An 18736-nucleotide genomic window follows, 5' to 3' on the forward strand; every position below is an offset into this window, starting at 1 on the left:
TGTCCGCCACTGGAATTTTGTCCTGTGACTTTAAGGTTGTGAATCTATAAAATTCAGGTATTTCTTGGGAGAAGGAGAGCCAAGAAAGAAGGAAGGAAGCCCTCCCATTCCCCCTAAAATGACTTCCTTGAGCCAGAACATCTGTATGACCAGCATCCTCCCATTTTCTAAGTGCACCCTATGGAATGCTAATTCGTTGGGATTTTAAATAAGATTTACTGGGGGAAAAAAAAAAGGTAAGTGTGGGAAGCACTAAGTTAGACAGTTGTCTGTACAGCATGACTTCTCAGAGCCTTGACATGCCGGGGTACATCGTGGGTCTAGAAGAAGGGGAGGAATGTGCTGTATTCACTAGACAAATCTGACCATGGATTTTATTCTTACCAATCACCTCTCAAATCAGGCTTCCATGGACCCTTCTTTGTGAGATGCTGCTCAACCCACTGGATAACTGTGTCACCACTGACCAGTTACTCAGGTTTTCAGTGCTTCCCGTGGCACGTCACAGTGTTTCCTGCCCTTCACTTGCATTCAGTGGCCTTGCCAGCAGTGGTTTCTCAGGTGGACAAGACAGACCCAAATGAGCCATCTTCTCCTTCCCCCCAGGACTGTAGGGTGCCCTGTCACTAAGCAGGTGCCTCTACAGGGTCAGGAGCAGGGAACAGCTGGCTCTCTTTGCCCCAGGTCTTTGCTTGTCCTCACTCACTTGACCTCACTCACTCATCCTTTTAGAAAACGTTTCTAGCATCTCCAAGGGGCTGGGCCGTGGCAGGCTCCCTGTGGGAATCAGAACCTGCTCTGACTTGGGGTCTGCATGGGTGGATTGGGTGGACAAAGGGAGGGAAATGGGGCAGTGGGTGGTGTGCCTGCAGTGGGGGGACAGCTCGCTTTCTGCTGGGGGTGGGGCCCGGTGGGGTGCTGGGAGGTGACCCAGGGCAGGTCCACCCAGAGCTAGGCCTAGAACAGTGACAAGAGGTGATAGGTGAAGCTTGTGGCTGAGAGTGGGCAGCAGCAGATTAGCCCCCGACAGGGGCCCTGACCCCCTCCACCCCTCTCTGGCTGCAGAGAGTGGTGAGTCCACTGTGCTGTGCTGGCCGGTACCCTCCTGTGCTCTCCCTCTCCGTGGCTAGCCCTCTGCAGACTTGTGAGGGAGGAAGCATCTGTGTCTGGGACTCCAGGGGGTGACAGCTGTGGTTGTTGTGTTCTCACTGTACCCCAGCATCGGCGGTGGGACCCACGGCCCTCCACTCCCTTCTCCAAGCGCTTGTCTTCCCGCTCTGCTCTCTGCGCATCCAGCCCCGTGTTCTGGCACCTGTTCTGAGTCTGGTGAAGAGGGAGCCACTCTAGGAGCAGTTTTATGTTCTTGCGGAACTCTTGAAAGGCAAAGGAGACTGGAAAGTTCACAAGTGAAGCTGCATAGAATCAGGTCCTGGAACACCAGAGTCAGCGGGGAACAGAGAAAGGCAGGTGGCTGGTGTTCCAAATGGCGGAGGTCAGGTGCTGGCACGGAGGGCCGGACCCGGAGCCAAGGGAGACTCTGATGTCGGTGTTTCTAAGGAACGTGGTAAATCGTTTATCAGTTGTGGGTTAGAAGGCACACAGATTCTGGAGTCCACCTTGCTTCAGGTCCCTGCCCCACTGTGGACTGTGTGGGCTTTGTTAGGATTTAGGGCCTCTGGTTCCTTCCCCACAGAATGGTGGTACCCTCTGTCAAATGGGATTATTGGATTACATGAGGCAAGGCTTGTTGACGTGCTGTGTTTCTTTAATCAGCTTCAGGGCCACAAGCAAAACAACCACTCCATGATGTTCTTGGCCTGGGACTCATGGGTTTTGGGTCCCTGCTTGCTTCCCCGTTCCTTTTTATGTTGCTCTGAAACCAGCTTCCTTACCACTCCCCCTCCTCACAATGGGTTTTAATATTTAATACTTCCCCTGAGGCCTTTCTCTTCAGCACGAGAGTCGTTCAGGTCCCCTTATGTGGATTGTGTCCAGCAATCTGAGACTTGGCGCATCTGTAGGATGGGCCACAGCATGGCCTCCTGCCCCATAGGGAGGCTCAGGATAAATGAGAGGGTGTGTGTACCTGTACGCCATACACATGCGCAGTAAATGGCCAGTGTTTCTGACCCCACTGCCCTGCTCCACACCCAGATACTCCTTCTCACAGCAGGGGTTACAGAAGGCTTCCTGGACCTGCTGAGACCTGCTGGGCTTTGAAGGACAGGAGAACTTTCAGCAAGATGCACAAGTGGCTGTGAGACTGGATAGCGGAGAGAGGTTGGAGACAGAGGAAACCAGCGGCAAGTCTCAAGGTTTGTTTGGGAGACAGAGAGGAGGCCCTCCTAGCCCAAGTTGTTGGGAACCAGAGGGCGATAAACGTGAAAGAATAGGGTGGAGCCGTGGAGTCATAAAAGGCAGAGCTGGGGGGCGCCTGGGTGGCTCAGTCATTAAGCTCTGCCTTTGGCTCAGGTCATGATCCCGGAGTCCTGGGATCAAGCCCAAAATCAGGCTCCCTGTTTGGTGGGAAGCCTGCTTCTCCCTCTCCCACTCCCCCTGCCTATGTTCCCTCTCTTGCTGTGTTTCTCCCTGTCAAGTAAATAAATAAATACAATCTTAAAAAAAAAAAAAAAAGCAGAGCTAGAGGGGGCCGTGTGGGTCATCTGGCCCAGTCTTCCTTGCAGGGGAATACAGGGGTGTCGCTGAGTGGTACCGAGAGCCTGGTCTGAGGCTCAGCTCTGCTGTGCGTTCTTGAGTAACTTCCATGTCATCTCTGATCTGGATTACTCCTCTGTGTCAGGGAAATGCGAATTCTTGCCCTGCCTACTGAAGGGAGCAGAATAATCCACCCCCACATATGCCCCTTTGGCATATGGATATCTTGAATTAAAATTATTTGAGAAACAGCCAGTACAAGAAGGATACTCTGACCATCTTCTGTTCCCCAGAAAGCAGGAAATAAATCTCCCAGATAAAAGCACTCTCCCAGGGTGCCTGGGTGGCTCAGTGGGTTAAAGCCTCTGCCTTCGGCTCAGGTCATGGTCTCAGGGTCCTGGGATCGACCCCTGCATCAGGCTCTCTGCTCAGCAGGGAGCCTGCTTCCTCCTCTCTCTCTCTGTCTGCCTCTGTGCCTGCTTGTGAGCTCTGTCTGTCAAATAAATAAACAAAATCTTTAAAAAAAAAAATTGAAAAAAAAAGAAAAAAGCTGCTCTCCCTGTACCAAGAGGAGGAGAGACATCTTTACCTCCAGAGACAGGGAATTCAGGGATGAGAAGGTTGTATAAACAAATTTGTTAATTCCTCCCTGATACACTACCTTAACCCCAACCCTCTTTGTCTTACCAATTCTTTTTTTTTTTTTAAAGATTTTATTTATTTATTTATTTATTAGTTAGGGGGGAGGGGCAGAGGGAGAGGGAGAGGCAGAAAATCCCAAGTAGACTCCTGGTTGAGTCGGAAGCCCGAGGCAGGACTCGATCTCATGACCCTGACATCATGATCTGAGCCCAAACCAAGAGTTGGACGGTTAACCTACTGAGCCACCCAGGCACCCCAAGTCTTGCCAATTCTTCACAAATTTATTGTTTCTTTGTCTAAAAGGTATAAGAGCTGTCTGCTTTGGTCCCTTCTTTGAGTCTCATACTTTCAAGGGGACTCCTGTTCCTATGAAATTAATTCATTTTTCTCTGGTTAATCTGTCTCATGTCAGTGTAATTATTAGACTAGCCAGCGTACCTAGAAGGGAATAAGGGAGAGATTTTCCTCCCCTACACTACTCTGTACTTGTCATGACGATTTAGTGAATCTTGGGCTGAGGATTCACTAGATGCTGGGCAGGGGGCTCCCTTCTCTATGGATCTTGATTTTACTGTCTGTGAATGGAAATCCCACCTGTCCCTGGATGCAGGGTGGCTATGAGTCTAGCCAGGATACCTGTCCCTGGGAAGGGAGAGGAGGGTGGCCTGGGGGAGCCTCAGGAAAATGGAGGAACTGCTGCCCTAGGCATAACCAGGATTCTTCCCCTCCCTGCCCACTGGCTTCTCAGAGAGGACCAGCCTCGTGTAGTGGCTGCTGTGGGTCCCAAAGCTGGGATTCTCGCTGTCCCTTTCTCTTGGTGAGAGGGGTCACACACCTCCAGATGATGAGCTCCCGCTCTGGTTGAGTGTTAGGCTCATCTGTCCTGCACATCTAGGGCCTTGGCATCCTGAACATTCATGGAAGGAGGGACCTGAGGGAGTCCCCCATGCTCTTCCTCTTCCCCTGTCACCTGTCTCCATCCCCATCCTGACTTCATGGCTTCATCCATGCACAGGTCTTTCATTTTCCAGGACAGAACCTACAAAGCGGAAAGTCCCCTGCCGTTCTGACCACGCCTGCTTCTCATGCCAGCATTGGCATACGTTTTCAAAGCACGCCCCTCCTCCCCCAGGAGACACTGCAGGCAGGACTCTAGGCCACATTTCATAGGTGAGGAAATGGAGGCCAGGGGCAGCCAAAGGAGGCAGCCTTTTGGTAGACTACGAATCCCTGCCCCCTGGTGTTCTTTGCACTGTGCTGGTGACCCTAAAACATAGAGTGGCCTAAGAATCATGTGGGATTTTGCTAAAATGCAGATTCCTAGGCCATCAGCCCCAGACAGCAGGTTCAGAGCAATGTCAGAGGGGCCTGGGTATCAGTATTTTTGGCCGGCACTCAGGAATGATGATACACACCAGGACTTTAGAACCCTGCACTGCCCCTCCTCGTACAGCCCCAGAGGTGTGGTGTGGTGGAAGCAGAGGTCCAGAGGGAAGAGTAACCTTTATGGAGTTCTCACCATGTCAGTTCCTTTACCTGCATTATCACCCTGGAAGGAGACATTATTATTCCTATCACATAGATGGGAAAACTGAGGCCGGGGGAGGTTACACAGTTTCTTGGAAGTCTCAAAGCTGGGACTTGGACTCAGGTATCACAGATCCAGAGCTCAAATCCCTTCCACCCAAACGTTTCCAATGAAATCAGCCCCACGCCCCCCAGGCCCATATCTAAGGCTCCCACTCCGTATTTGCCAGCTGGGGTTCAAGATGCCCCACATTCAAGCGGTCTGTTCCTGCAATCCTCCTTTCCTGCCAACAGGTGGCAGTGCTGCACTGAGTATGTGGCGAAGGGGCGGGCGGACTAGGATCTTTTCCTCCACCGCCCTTACCCGCCGCTTCCCTCCCACCTTCCCGCGTCCCGGGCTGTGGGATTTGCAGTTGCGGAGCTGGTTCTGTTCGTTACTTCGTTCTCATCTCCAGGGATTGGGAATCTCCCAGCACGGTCGGTCGTCCGCTGGGAGGCGGGCAGCCAGGGGCCCCAGCCCCAGCGTACATGTGCTAAGTACGTGCTTGCCGCCCTCGAGTCCTCGGGTGCATTACCCCAAACCCTCTCCGATGTGCTGTCGTTCCACCCGCTTGTTCGGAAGAGGAGACTGGAGCTCCGAGAGGCTTCGGCGGTTGAACCTGGACGTTTGTGGCTGTAGAGCTGTGCACAGAACATTATCATCTCATCTCTGTAATCCCGTAACCACTACTCTCTCATTTATGTGGGTGGGGAGACTGAGGCCTGGAAGAGAGGGATTCACTCTTGGGAATCCGTGGCAGGGCTGGGGCGAGGATCCAGGTCTTCTCACAATTTGGGGCCTGCCCTAACTCTTGCCCTTGAACAGCTGTGGATGAGGCCCCCTGGCAGCAGGGAGTCTAGGCAGGGAGCACAGGGTCGTTGGCGGGTGCTGCGCTCAGTCCAGTCGCCAGGCTTCCCCGCTCCTAGCATGGTCTGGTACGGAGTCAGTGCCCAATTAATATTTATGGAGGAAAGGGCCATTCTTCCTCTTCATCTTCTTAAGCTCTCGTCCCTGGTCGTTCAGCCAGCAGGCATTCCATAACCTTGGGTCCTCTAGCCCTGCTGGGGGCAAGCATTCATTTTCTTAGCACAGACTGTCTCCTTGTTCTTCAGCTTTCCAGATTGGTCCTTTATCTGTCCTGCCTCCACTCCAGATGGAAAGACCCTGGGGGCCAATGTCTTATGTTCCCATGCATGCTTTGTGGTGTTTATCACAAGGTTGAATATAAAATAAGCTCTATACGAAAACAACTGTCTCCTGTTTTAGCCAAGCGGTATGTATTCATTCTTGCAAAATAGAAAAGAAGCCAAAGGAAGGAAATTAAAATCATCCCCATGATAATAGCATTCTTTTTGTCAATGATATTTAATGGCAGTGTTTTTCCCTTTCTCTTTTTATTATGCAAGAAGTATGTATTTATTGTACAAATGTGAAAAACACAGAGAAGCGAAGCCATTTTAATTCACTGGAAACACCTCTTCATAAGCCTGTCATCAGTCCCATTAACGAGGATAATGGCAATAACCACCTCTAGGTACCAGCAGTTCTACCTAAGTTTTTTATAACTTCATTGAGGTTTAATTTATACACCCTAAAATTCCCTTGTTTTAATGATTAATGAATCATTTTTTTAAAGATTTTATTTATTTATTTGACAGACAGAGATCACAAGCAGGCAGAGAGACAGGCAGAGAGAGGAAGGGAAGCAGGCTCCCCGCTGAGCAAAGAGCCCGACATGGGGCTCGATCCCAGGACCCCGGGATCATGACCCGAGCCGAAAGCAGAGGCTTAACCCACTGAGCCACCCAGGCGCCCCGATTAATGAATCATTTTAATGCAAAGATTTTGACTAAATTTGGGGTTGTGCAACGATCGGTACGATCCATTTTCTAATATTTCCATCACCCCAGTACAATCCCTCACGCCCATTTGCAGTCAGTCTCCAGCCCCAGGCAACCCCTAATCTCTCTGCCATCTGCACAGTTCTGCCTTTTCCGGACGTTTCGTATAAGTGGAACCATACACTAGGTGATCTGTGTTTGATTCATACACGGTGATGTCAGGCAGGCACAGCTTCTCCTTTCCAGGTGAGGAAATGGAGTCTTTGTGGGGACAGGTGACTTGCTGAGAGCAGCCACCTGAGCAGTGAGTGGCAGTCGCCTGGCTTCCATGGAGGTTTCCGCCAGCCGTCACCACCCTGTCATTGTGACGGGGCTTTTCACGTCCTGGCCTCGGCAGCTGCCTGTTCATATGTGTTTTTTATTCCCAAAGAGATTGCGTTCTACGTGTTCTATGCATTCTATTGCATTCTATGTGTTCTCACGTCCCTCTATTTCACTTAACAATGGCGTTTCCGTGGGATCGGGTGTCCATCAGCGACGGGCACCGCAGATTCTTGGCAAGCAGAGTGTGGCGTTTCAGACTTTGGGGTCTCCATGCGACTTTGGAAAATTTACTCAATGGCCGTGTGCCTCAGTTTCCTTGTCTGGGAAAAGGAAGGGGTCGTGCTGAGCTGCTCAGGCTGCTGTGAGGATTAAGTGAGCTAATACTTACAGAGAAGCTGGCCCTGGGCCCTGCTCAGTCAGTGCTGCTGTGTTTGCTGCCAGCTGTTGATTAACGAACAAACTCCCGCTTTGCACATCGATTTCATCCTGGAAGCCGGCATCCCGGATAGGGCAGCTCCGCACTTGACTGCCCAGCTGGAGAAGGTCACACTGTCTCCCTGCCTTCTCCTCTGCAGCTGGACTCTCCGCCAGCTCTCTGTGGAGTAGTGGAAGAAGGGTCTGACGAAGTCCGCAGATTGGTGATAGCCTTTTTCTGGCTGCAAGTCCTTTCTGGGAGAGTTTAGGAACTGAGCTCCAGGGCTGGGAAAAATGCTGGGATCAGCCCCAGAAGAGGAGGGTAAAGGATCCCCGGTTCATGGAACTGGAACAGGGGTCAGCTGCCCCCTCCCCCCTGCCGCCCCCAGCCCACTTGGGTCTGAGGCACCGGTATGGGTTCTGCTTGCTGCTACCCCGGAGCCGAAACACAGTTCGGCGCCATCAGTCAGCCTGCAATTAATGAAATGGAGGCACACAGGCTGGTTTGCAGATTGTGGGTGGGAGGACAGGATGTGGTGGGAAATAGCTCGCCGACTCTAGGGGCGGGGGTGGCATTTGTCTGTGTTCCCCGGGGATGTGGCAACAGAGGCTGCTGGGCGCTCACACGGGGGTGGTGGCCTTTGAAAATCTCTGCGGGGACCTAAACCCTTTCCTTCTGTGGGGTCAGAGGTGGGGAGGCCAGCATTGCCCTCTGGGTGGCAGGGTCGGCAAGGCCGGAGCCAGGACACTAGGCACATCCTAGGGGTGTACCGTGGAGCTGGGGGCAGGCATGAGGAAGGGAAGGCCTGTTCTCGGGTGTGGGGTCGGCACCCTGGTGCTAGGCAGGAGACATGAGCCCAGGAGGGGAGTCCAGGTTACATGGAGCTTGACCACAGGGATGCAGAGGAGAGACCTGGGCTATCTGCTGCTGCCTTCGGCAGCATGTGGACGTTGATATAAACAATCTAAAGAGTTTGGGTGGAAATTCAGTTTTCTGGCTTTTCTTGGAGAACTGGAAGTTCAGTAGCACAAGCTCTATTCCTACAAGGCAGCACCCCAACTGGGGCTGCACGGCGGCTGCTCCCTTTGGATGGGGCACCCACTTTCCTGTCTGATAGAGTCATCCAGCCCAGAAGCCAGTGCCATAGCTATTCTCCCACCTACACAGCACGAGTTTCATTCTGATTTTGTGGATTTGTGACTTTTGGCCTGGGAATGCTGTGCTGGAGATCTGGCTCCCTCCTTAGAATGGTCAGAAGGCTCCAGAGTTAGTGACTCCATGCTGAGACCCAAAGGCCCAGCCTGTGCTGTGAAGAGTGCTACCTCTACCCAGGCAGAGGGTATAGCAAGGGCAAAGGTCCTGAGGCAGGAAAGGACTTTCTGTGCTCTTGAAATTTGTGGAATGGAGTGCTCAAAGCAGACTACACATTGAGAAGAGGAAAGAGAATATTTTGGAATAAGCTGGAAAGATATTCCCAGCTGGGGCAACTGAGAATGGCCCACTAGGAATAGAAAACAGAGGATAGAGCTCACAGAAGGCAAGTGGTTTGGGCAGCCAAGAGCTCGCAGGGCATCTCTGACTTGAGGCTGACCTGGGCCTCAGGGATGATGGAAATTGCTGGGTGCTGCCTATACCTGTTTCTGACCGTAAAAGGAATTTCTGCGCTCCCCTCTTGAGGGAGCTCTCAATAAATTGTCCTCATGCAGTGGTATCTGAGCGTCCTTCACCAGTTCTCATCTGGACTCAGAGGAAGAGGGTAGGGGGTTCTCCTTGGCTGAGACCTGACATCAGAGCACAGACTGGGATGTCCTTCAACCTTGACTCTTCTGCAGCCTGACAGACCCCAGAAGGCTGCCCACCCATGGAGTCACCAGATTCAGGGCCCTGGGTCTTAGGGGACGGCAGGGGGAAACACAACATTGAGGAGCTGCTCGTTGGGGCCGTTCTTTGGACTCTCATTGTGGGGGGGAAGGCTACTCAGCTAAGCCCCATGTCTATGTGTCTCCCTCCCCTAGGCCCCAAGGAGGCAGCTGACTTTAGTCCTGCTAGGGAGGGAAGCAGGGTCCTGAGCCCCCAGAGGGCTGTGCTGCAGGAGGACTTGCTGTCCCTTGGGAGCCCTTCTGAGCTTTGGGAGCTTCTCGGGACCTCAGGGAACACAGAGGCCTTTCTGTTCTGTTTTAAATATGATTTAATTTTTTCTAATTATAAAAGAAATGAATGTTCATTCCAGAAAATATGGACAGGATGCAGAGAAAAATGATGACTCCCGAGGTTATGCTGTGAAACTTTTAGTACATAAGCTTCTGGGTGTCTTCTCTTCAGAGGTGCACTCACACCGTGCAGCGTGGATGGTAGGGACTGTGGAGGACGAGGGACACTCTGGACTCGCATGATCTGGATTCAAAACTTCATTCTGTTGCTTGTTAGTGGCGTGGCCTTCAGGGAGCTACTTTGTTCCTTTGTGCCTCAGTTTCCTGACCTGGAAAATGAGAATCATGACATTGCATTCCTTATGGGATGACACAAACCACACCATTTGTGACCTGTTTCTTTCATATCGTTCCTTCAGTCAGTATGGATTTTATTCGATAAATCTGGCATGGAAGAAGAGGCAGATTAGTTCTACAAATCAAATATTTCCTCACTCTGTGTCACCTCTGCCTCACTGGTGGGCTCTCCATGTCACCCCTTGGGTCTCACTGGAACTGGCCTGGAAATGGTAACAGCCTGACCTCAGAGCCTTTGCACGTGCCATGATGTGGGCTCATGGCCGCTCCTGCAGGGTCCCTTGATGGCAGGCCGGCTACAGTTTCTGTGCTGGGTTTGGCAAAGTGGTCTTTGTCAGGATGGGGCTGGGCAGGGTCTGGAACTCGGGTTGAACCCTCTGGGGTATGCTGCCACCACTGTTCCCCTGAGGATCGCCATCTGCCTGAGGTACAGTCAGGGGATGGAAGCAAGGAAGGGAGGAGGGGCAAACAGTTCCCACAGAATTTCTTTACGCCTCTCCCTTTTCACTCATGTCTTTCCCTCCCCACCAATAGCTTCTCCCTTTCCCCTGAAAATTGCCCCAGTGAATTGAGAATTTAGGACCAAAACCCAGGAAGGAGGTTGCCTTGTGACACAAATCTCCCCTGAGGCCGGTGAGCACAGCCTTGACTTGTGTGGGGGAGGAAACTACGACAGCCCTTGTTCTCCGCAATTCTTCTACCCAGTGACAACAAACACTAGTGTCTATCTCAGCTTATTACACTGTGACTGTTTTCTTAATGTCAGTATGAATTCTTTTACAAGATAGTCTTTATTAGTTGCAAGAGATCCCACCATGTAGCTATTTCCTACTGCATGTAACCAGAGTGAACATGCTTATGCCCAAAAGGCAGATGGATCTCTGATGTTTTCTCAGAATTCCTAGAGGTGGGATTATTGGGTCAGACAGTCTAGCTTTAAAAATGTATATATTGGGGGGCCTGAGTGGCTCAGTTGGTCAAGTACTTGACTCTTGATTTTGGCTTAGGTCATAATCTCAGGGTTCTGAGATCAAGCCCTGCATGCAGCTCTATGCTCAGTGGAGAGTCTGCTTGAAATTCTCTTCCTCCCTTTGCCCCTCCCCCTGCTCATGCTCTGTCTCTCCAAATAAATAAAATCTTCAGGGCACCTGGGTGGCTCAGCGGGTTAAGCCTCTGCCTTCGGCTCAGGTCATGATCTCAGGGTCTTGGGATCGAACCCCGCATCCGGCTCTCCGCTCAGCGGGGAGCCTGCTTCCCTCTCTCTCCCTCTCTGCCTGCCTCTCTGCCTACTTGTGATCGCTCTGTCAAATAAATAAATAAAATCTTAAATAAAGAAATAAATAAAATCTTCATAAAAATATATATGCATTTTATTAATTTAAATTTTTCGCTGTGGTATGAACAGATAACATGAGATCCACTCTCAACCAACGTTTCAGTGAACGCACAGCGTTGTCAACTGTCTGCTGGTCTCTGAGCTGCTCATCTTGCAGAACTGAAACTATGACCTACGGAACAGCACCTCCCAAGTCCCTGTCCTTCCAGCCTCTCCTCCAGCTTGTTTTTCAAATATTTGGTCTTTTTTGTCTTCCAGACTGAGGTGCAAATTGCAGGCCAATTAGCAATATACCAAGTCCTAAGTTCTTCCCAGGGACAGAAGGGGATGTTTGGGCTGGCTCTGGAAGCTTCACCAGGCCTGACTTTTGGGACCCAGCAGCTTCTTTCTGTAGGTTTCCTGAAAGCTTCGTAAAGCCCAGCAGTGAAGTCCTCCTGGTCATGAAGCACCCAGTGGACCGTGCCTCCTCCCCGGATGGCTTTTCCTGAGGTAGCACCAGGAGCTCGCCTCGCTTGGGCCGAGCAATGGGGAACACGCACACAGTAGGTCCCTAGGAAGTGGGTCCTGCTGGCCTTGCTCTGAGCTGGTGCCCACAGTGAGGGGAGAGGCTCCTGAAAGGGGTACACATAGGCACCGGAGCCTGTGTCCACGCACCACACTGCAGACTTACCTCCGGGAGGCTGGCAGAGGACGGGTGACAGGCACGGATGTGGCAGAGGTCTTTGGGACATCACTGCAGTGCCGTGGGCCTTGTGTAATGGACAGGGCTTGCAAGAGGCAGAAGTGGCAGATGTTCAGTTGATCATGCAAGAGAAGCATTGCCTGAAGGACAGAGGCTGGAGGGAGGGGTCCAGGGGTCTGATATGAGCAGTCTAATGTCACAGGTGGCAGCCCCCAGGGGACACCCCATGTGTACTCTCAGTGGGTCCCGGCAGCTCAGCCTCTGCTTCATGGTGGAAAAAGGTTACAGTTTGGGGTATTTTGGGGAGAGGGGGAGGTTCTCTGAACAACAGAGGCTCATTCCTTCATTCTTAGAATTCGGTGGCTTTTTCCCTTCCAAAATTGTTTTCTGCAGTTGCTTCTAAATGTCCCATTTGCAAAGTGTATCGGTCTACGATGGAATTTTCATTTGTCTGTGACAAACTGAGAGAGAGAAAAAAAAGACTGTGAACTGAATTTTTAATGAGGCTACATTTATTTAATTTAAGGACTCTCCTTTCTTCTGAGGCAATGACCTTCCTTTTGGTGTTAAAATGTTCTTTCTTTTATGAAATGATAATGAAAGTAAATGGCATTCTCTTTCACACTCCTCACTTAGCAATTTAAAAAGCTGGAAGTTCTAGTTCTAGTTCTAATTCTAGTTCTGGTTCTATCCTTCCATGCATACCCCCTCCTTTGGTGTTTATGTGTGAGCTTAGTCAATAAAAATACAAAAATTTAGGTTCTACTGGGTAAGTCCTCTCAAGAGTGCACCTAGCCCATGATTTTACTTAACCTATTTGTTTTTATCCAACAAACTCTTTATTTGAGAAATATCAAAGGCCCACTCTGTGCCAGGCCTTGAACTGGGAGCTATGGCGGTGAGCCTGGCTGGGGGTGGGGTGGATCACCCCTGGCCCAGCTTCCCAAGACCTTGACCTGCCTGTGGTAGACTGAAATGCCTCCCAAAGATACCCATGTCAAATCTTTGGGACCCACACATGGACTTTATTTTGCAAACAATGTGAGGAGGTTTGGAATGCTGAGAGGAGGCATTTATGTTGGATTAGCCAGGGGCTCCTAATGCAATCACATGTGTCCTTTTAAGATTATAGGAGAGAGACAGAGGAAGTTTTGAGACAGACACACAGAAGAGAAGGTGGTGATGTGGAAATGGAGGCCTCAAGTAGGAGAGCTGGCGGCCCCCATAAGCTGGAAGGACAAAGAAGAGGTCTTCCCCTAGAGCCTCTGGAGGGCGTGTGGCTCTGTCAACACCTTGACTTTGGATTTCTGACCCCCAGAGCTGCGAAAGAATACATTTCTGTTCTTTTCAGCCACCAAGTCTGTGGTAATTTGTTATTGCTAGAAACTAACATACCTCCAACCAAGGCAAGGAGAGAGGCAACCGGGGTAAATTCCTGGGGGCTGGCTGTCTGGAAGGGTCAGGACCAACTACATCGCTTTTCAATACAAATCCTGTATAATGAGTTTCGCTGCTGGGAAACCCCTGAATCTTTATCACCAAGGCCTACACTGGCCCTTCGTGGCCTTGCTCTGCACGACTGTATACCTGCCCGTAGCTAGTAACATCAGAGCGTCAGGTGGGAAATTGACTCCAAACACAGGTGCATGCCATAGTTATTTTATTTCTCTAAAAGAAGTTGAATCTGCTGCAAGATTTCATTTATCTGGGTGTTGGGGAATTCAATTTCAGTCATCCCTGGGGCTTTTCCTTGTCCCTGAGAATGGAGAAATGTTTGAGGTCTTGTGCACTTGTTGGGTGGCTCAAAATGTGCATCTACACAATCACAGCAGATACCCTCCTTGTTCAAGTCCATGCAACCATCAGGCTGGTGGCTCTGCACCTTCTGTGCCAAGCTGGTCCGTGGAAGTCCCACCGAGTGACAGCACAAAACCTCTTAAGATGTGTCCCTTTGATTTCCTCCAAGGCACCGCCTTCAATTCCCTAGCAAGAGGCTGGAGGTCCCCGTAGACAGCTGGCCTTCATCCACTCAGCCCTGGAGAACTTTACTATTGCTCACCCCCCCCCACCCCCCACCGCTTATTAAATTCTAAGCTCACTCCTCTCCCTCAACTCTGTAATAATCCAGAGGAATTCTCCTGTTATGGACTTAATTGCGTGCCCCCATAAACATGCTGGTTGGACCCCCCTCCCCCAGTGTGACTGTATTTGGGGGTGGGGCCTTTAAGGAGGTCATTGAGGTTAAATGAGATCATAAGGATGGGATCTTACTCTGATGGGGATGGTGTCCTCAGAAATGCCAGAGATGTGTGTGCCCAGAGAAGAGATCATGGGAGGACACGGCGAGAAGATGGCTGCTGGCAAGCCCTGAGGTGAGATCTCACCAGCCAGACTTGAATTCAGAGCCTCCAGAAACGGTGAGAAAATAAGTTTTGTTGTTTAAGCCATTCAGTCTATTCAGTCTGTGTTATTTTGTTATGGGAGACTTGGCAGACTCATACACGCCCCAGCGAGGCTCGGGTTTTTCAAAATAGAAACCAAGGAAGGAGTCATTCTTCTGATGGCTTCCCTGATCTTTTTATCCTGAAATACCCAAGGCTGGGTGGAGGAGGTGGGGAAAGTTTGCGGGGGGGGGGTGGGGGTGGGAGGGGATTGCGGGGGAGGTTGGGGGAAGGAGTGTGCAGTGAGGCCCTCTGCTGGTGATTTTGGTCCGGGTCGGGGAAACATTTTGTAGCCTACCCAGGGCACTAGAGTACCCATATACAGCTAATCCATTATCCTGCCGTCTTTGCCCTGGTTCTGTTTGCAAACACATGGATATCCTGGGACTGTGTGCTGTCCGACATGCTCCGTTCAAGGACTGGAGTGCCCAGAGCCTCCAGCAACCAGGCAGTGCTCTTCCAACCCTGACGTGACTGGGCAGGAGAGGGATGTGTTATGGTAATGCCTCACCAGTGAGAAGGAAGTAGAGAATTTTTCATTCAGTGTTTCCCAAAATACAACTCCTGGAGTCAATGGTAGTTAGTACCCAGAGCAGAGTTCTGTCGTGTCAGATGAGGAAAATATTGGATTAAGCTGATTTAAGCTTGAAGAGGGGGTTTCACATATGCAGCATTTTCCAAACTCTGGGGCAACTGAACTGTCCCCTTACCCAGCATCTTGTAGGATCGGTGTTTGGTGAATCCCCTTTTGCAAACTGCTCATATTCAGTGGAGAATTATGAAACATCAGACCTGAAAAGGATTCTTGAGGTTATATAATCTGAAGCTGTTGGATCTAAATTTGGGGAAATTGAGGTCCAGGGAGATGAAGGGACTTGCCAAGATCGTCCATGGTAGAGCCAGGGCTGGATCTCAGGGCTCCTGATGCCCATCCTGGTGTTATGGGAGGCACTTTGCTGCAACATGCCGGCTCCAGGGAGACTCAGCTAGACACTCAGGCTTGACCTGACTCTGACTCAGGGGGCAGTGCTGGCTTTGATTGGATCTAATTCTGACACTGAGTGGCCTGGGAAGGTACTCCGCATCTTGCCTATTTTCTTAAAAGGAAGAAAACATTTTGCATGTGATAAATCATCCAAATATATTTTATCCAGCACATTTCCTGTAAGAATGAAGGCCTCAGGGAAATTTAATCCCGTGTTTCTGATTCATCTTCATTGGAACTCATCTGTTTTCTCGTTCTATACATTATTTCCCTGGTCCCAGCTGTCTGAGCTTTCCTCTGAGCTCTCTTACTTCAGAAACAAGGCATTCTATTTGAACAGTTGGAAAGGTTCCCCACCCCCAATCATCACACCTCCCTGTGCCCCCCCTCCCCCAAAATTATCCAGGGAATTCTTAAGTACATTTTAAAATGGAGAGTGCATGTCAGAGGGCTGCAGAGAACCAAAGAGTATTTGGGATAAGAGGATGGAAGTGATTAATGGCCCCCCCAAATCAGGCCTGGGATGTTCTAGAATGATTCAACCTACACAAGTGGTCAAGGGGTAATTTAACAATCTTTGCAGAAGAACAATTATTTCAAAGGCCAGGACCAATTCTTCCAAGAGGAGGAGAAAAGGATCTGAAGCTGCAGCATGAAGAAATTAGGTTAGACATATGGAAGAACTTCTGGATTAAGATGGTCTCAAACACATTGGAGTGGAGATGAAGGATTTATAGAGAGGCCTGTGGGATGGCAGAAAGATCATAGGCTTTGAAGGCAGAGGTTCTGTGTCTGGTCCTGCTGCTTTTGATGTATGGAACCTTGGGTAAGATACTGACCTTGAGATCCCATGTCTCAACCTGAAGAAATGGAGATGTTATACCCACCTCACAGCATTGTTGGGAGGACTGGATAATGTATGTCATGCTCTTGGACCACATGAAAGTCTCAAAACTGGTGGGTCTTTGTATGATAATGATCCCAACGATTATGACAAGTGATCAATAAGCCTCAGTTCTCATTCCCTCACCTTTCCAGTCTCAATGGGGGTGAAGTCCTGTGCTTGTGAATTACCCAATGGCTGGGGTGCTCCTCAGGAACACTTGGGCACAGACTCTACTTCTCCTTGTAGGTGAAGATATGGCCCACTGAGACTGAAATTGTTTCAAAGACCCAGAGTGCCTAACATCTAGAAACATTCCATCCCATGCACAGGTTATTTGAGTAAATTCTTCCTGAATGGCGATGTGAGACTGTTACAAGAAAACTCTAATACAGCTAAAATAGATTTTTCAGATCGGGGAAGATTCTGTCTTTGGTGGAGAAAGACATGGGTGCCCAATGGTCCCCCTTTAGCGGATTTGGGGGTCATCTGGAAGCTGTTGCACTGCATGGCCACTTTCCTTTGGCTTCAGTTTCTGATTTATTTTAGCAAGGATCCAGAAATTTTCAGTAGGTGTCAGTACGTGGGCTCTTCCAGCCAATAAACAGCCTATGTGAAAAAATGCTGTCCCAATTAGCTAGAGAGCCCAGTAAGATAAAGGCCAAAGTGAGTACAAGCAGTATAGACTAAAAGAGAAGAATAAGATCAGGACAGCCAGAGCAATCGAGGCAAGCTTTCCGAAGGAGTGGGACTTGTCTAAGCCAATCAAGGACTGCTAGCTCTTAAAAGAGGCGGGGATATGGGTGAGAGGCCATGCAGGTGGGAAGGCAGCCCGGACCAATGGTCAGAAATGAGTGTGTGGGCACTATTTAGGAGAGGAGTAAGAAATGAGACAGGTCAGAGGGTTGAGTGTGGCTTATTGAGTCTTTGGGAGTCATGCTATGTGCCATTTGAGCTTGATATCCTTCTGGTGAGGAACAAAGGAAGGTTTTTGATAAGAGAACAACATGGCAAAATGGGCATGACTATATATGGAAAACAATATTTAAGTGCTGAGTAGAAAATATACCAAACCTAGAGAAGAAAACTGGGGTGGCGGTGGTGGTGGTGGAATTCAGCTATTGGAAGAATTTGTGTTCATGGTTTAACATAGAAAATACAGAAAAGTATAAGAAAAAGGTTAGTCTTACTACCTCCAGATGATTTGTTCTAATTTTGCTTTTTCTTTATTTTCTTTTACATAGTTTTTGCATGTATACATATAGTTTGTATATAATTCCTTATATCTAATATGATATTCTAAGATAGACCAAAGCATTCCCTTGTTTGTAGTTTTTTATTTTGTTTTAAAAGTTCTATTTATAGGGGCACCTGGGTGGCTCAGTCAGTTGGGCGGCTGCTTTCGGCTCAGGTCGTGATCCTAGGGTTCTGGGATCCAGTACCACATCAGGCTCCCTGCTCAGCAGAGAGCCTGCTTCTCCCTCTCCCTCTGCCTGCTGCGTTGCCTACTTGTGCTCTCTCTCTCTGGGTCAAATAAATAAATAAATATATAATCTTAAAAAAATAAATAAAATAAAATTTCTATTTATAATAAATGTGGTTTAGTAAACGTTTTGTTTGGGGATTTCTATCTATTTATCTACCTATATGCTTGCACTTAGATTTGTTTGTTTTAAGTGCTACCCAAAGCAGAAATATTGTATCAAAGAGTATGGATAAATTAAAGAATTAGAGATTTTTGAAAAACATTGCAAAATTGCTTTCCAAAAGGGTGGCACCACTTTACAAGTCTGTTAACAGTGTTTGATCATGTTTGTTTCAATACCTCTTGTCTACACTTCGTATTCTGAATTAAAAAAATAAAACTGCTAACTTGAAAGGTATAAATATTTTAATTTTCATCTCTTTACTTGTAAAGCGGAATATTTTTCCATATGTTTGTATGGTGTTTAAACTTCTCTTATAAATTGCTTACTAACATCCTTTGGCCAATTATTTGTATTGAAGTTATGGTGTTTTCTTGTTATTGAATGAGCTCTTTATATAGTGATGATTTTTGATAGCTATTTTTTTCTGTTAAAAAAGTTTCTCTTGGAAAAAGATCAGAAAATGAAAATACATTTTTTAAAAGGAAAGTAAATGTCAATTATAATCTAATAATCCAGAGAACAGTATTGTTGATATTATGGTGAACATCCTTATAGGTTTTTTCTCCTAGTCATATAGATGAATATAAATAGAGACCTGTCAAAAATGAGAAAAATGGGGCCACAATTTTGATAACATTTTGTAATTGCTTTGTTTCATATAGCAAGTTATAGACATCTTTTCCATATTAGTAAACGGATATAAATGTATCCTTATTACTATTTGGATGGTATTTTATTACATAGATACATACCTTGTTTGTTTAATCAATCTCTAATTTATATATTGAACAGTTGCCATTTTTTTCTGT

Source organism: Martes martes, assembly GCF_963455335.1.
Source record: "Martes martes genome assembly, chromosome: 5".
In the NCBI taxonomy this organism is placed as follows: domain Eukaryota; kingdom Metazoa; phylum Chordata; class Mammalia; order Carnivora; family Mustelidae; genus Martes; species Martes martes.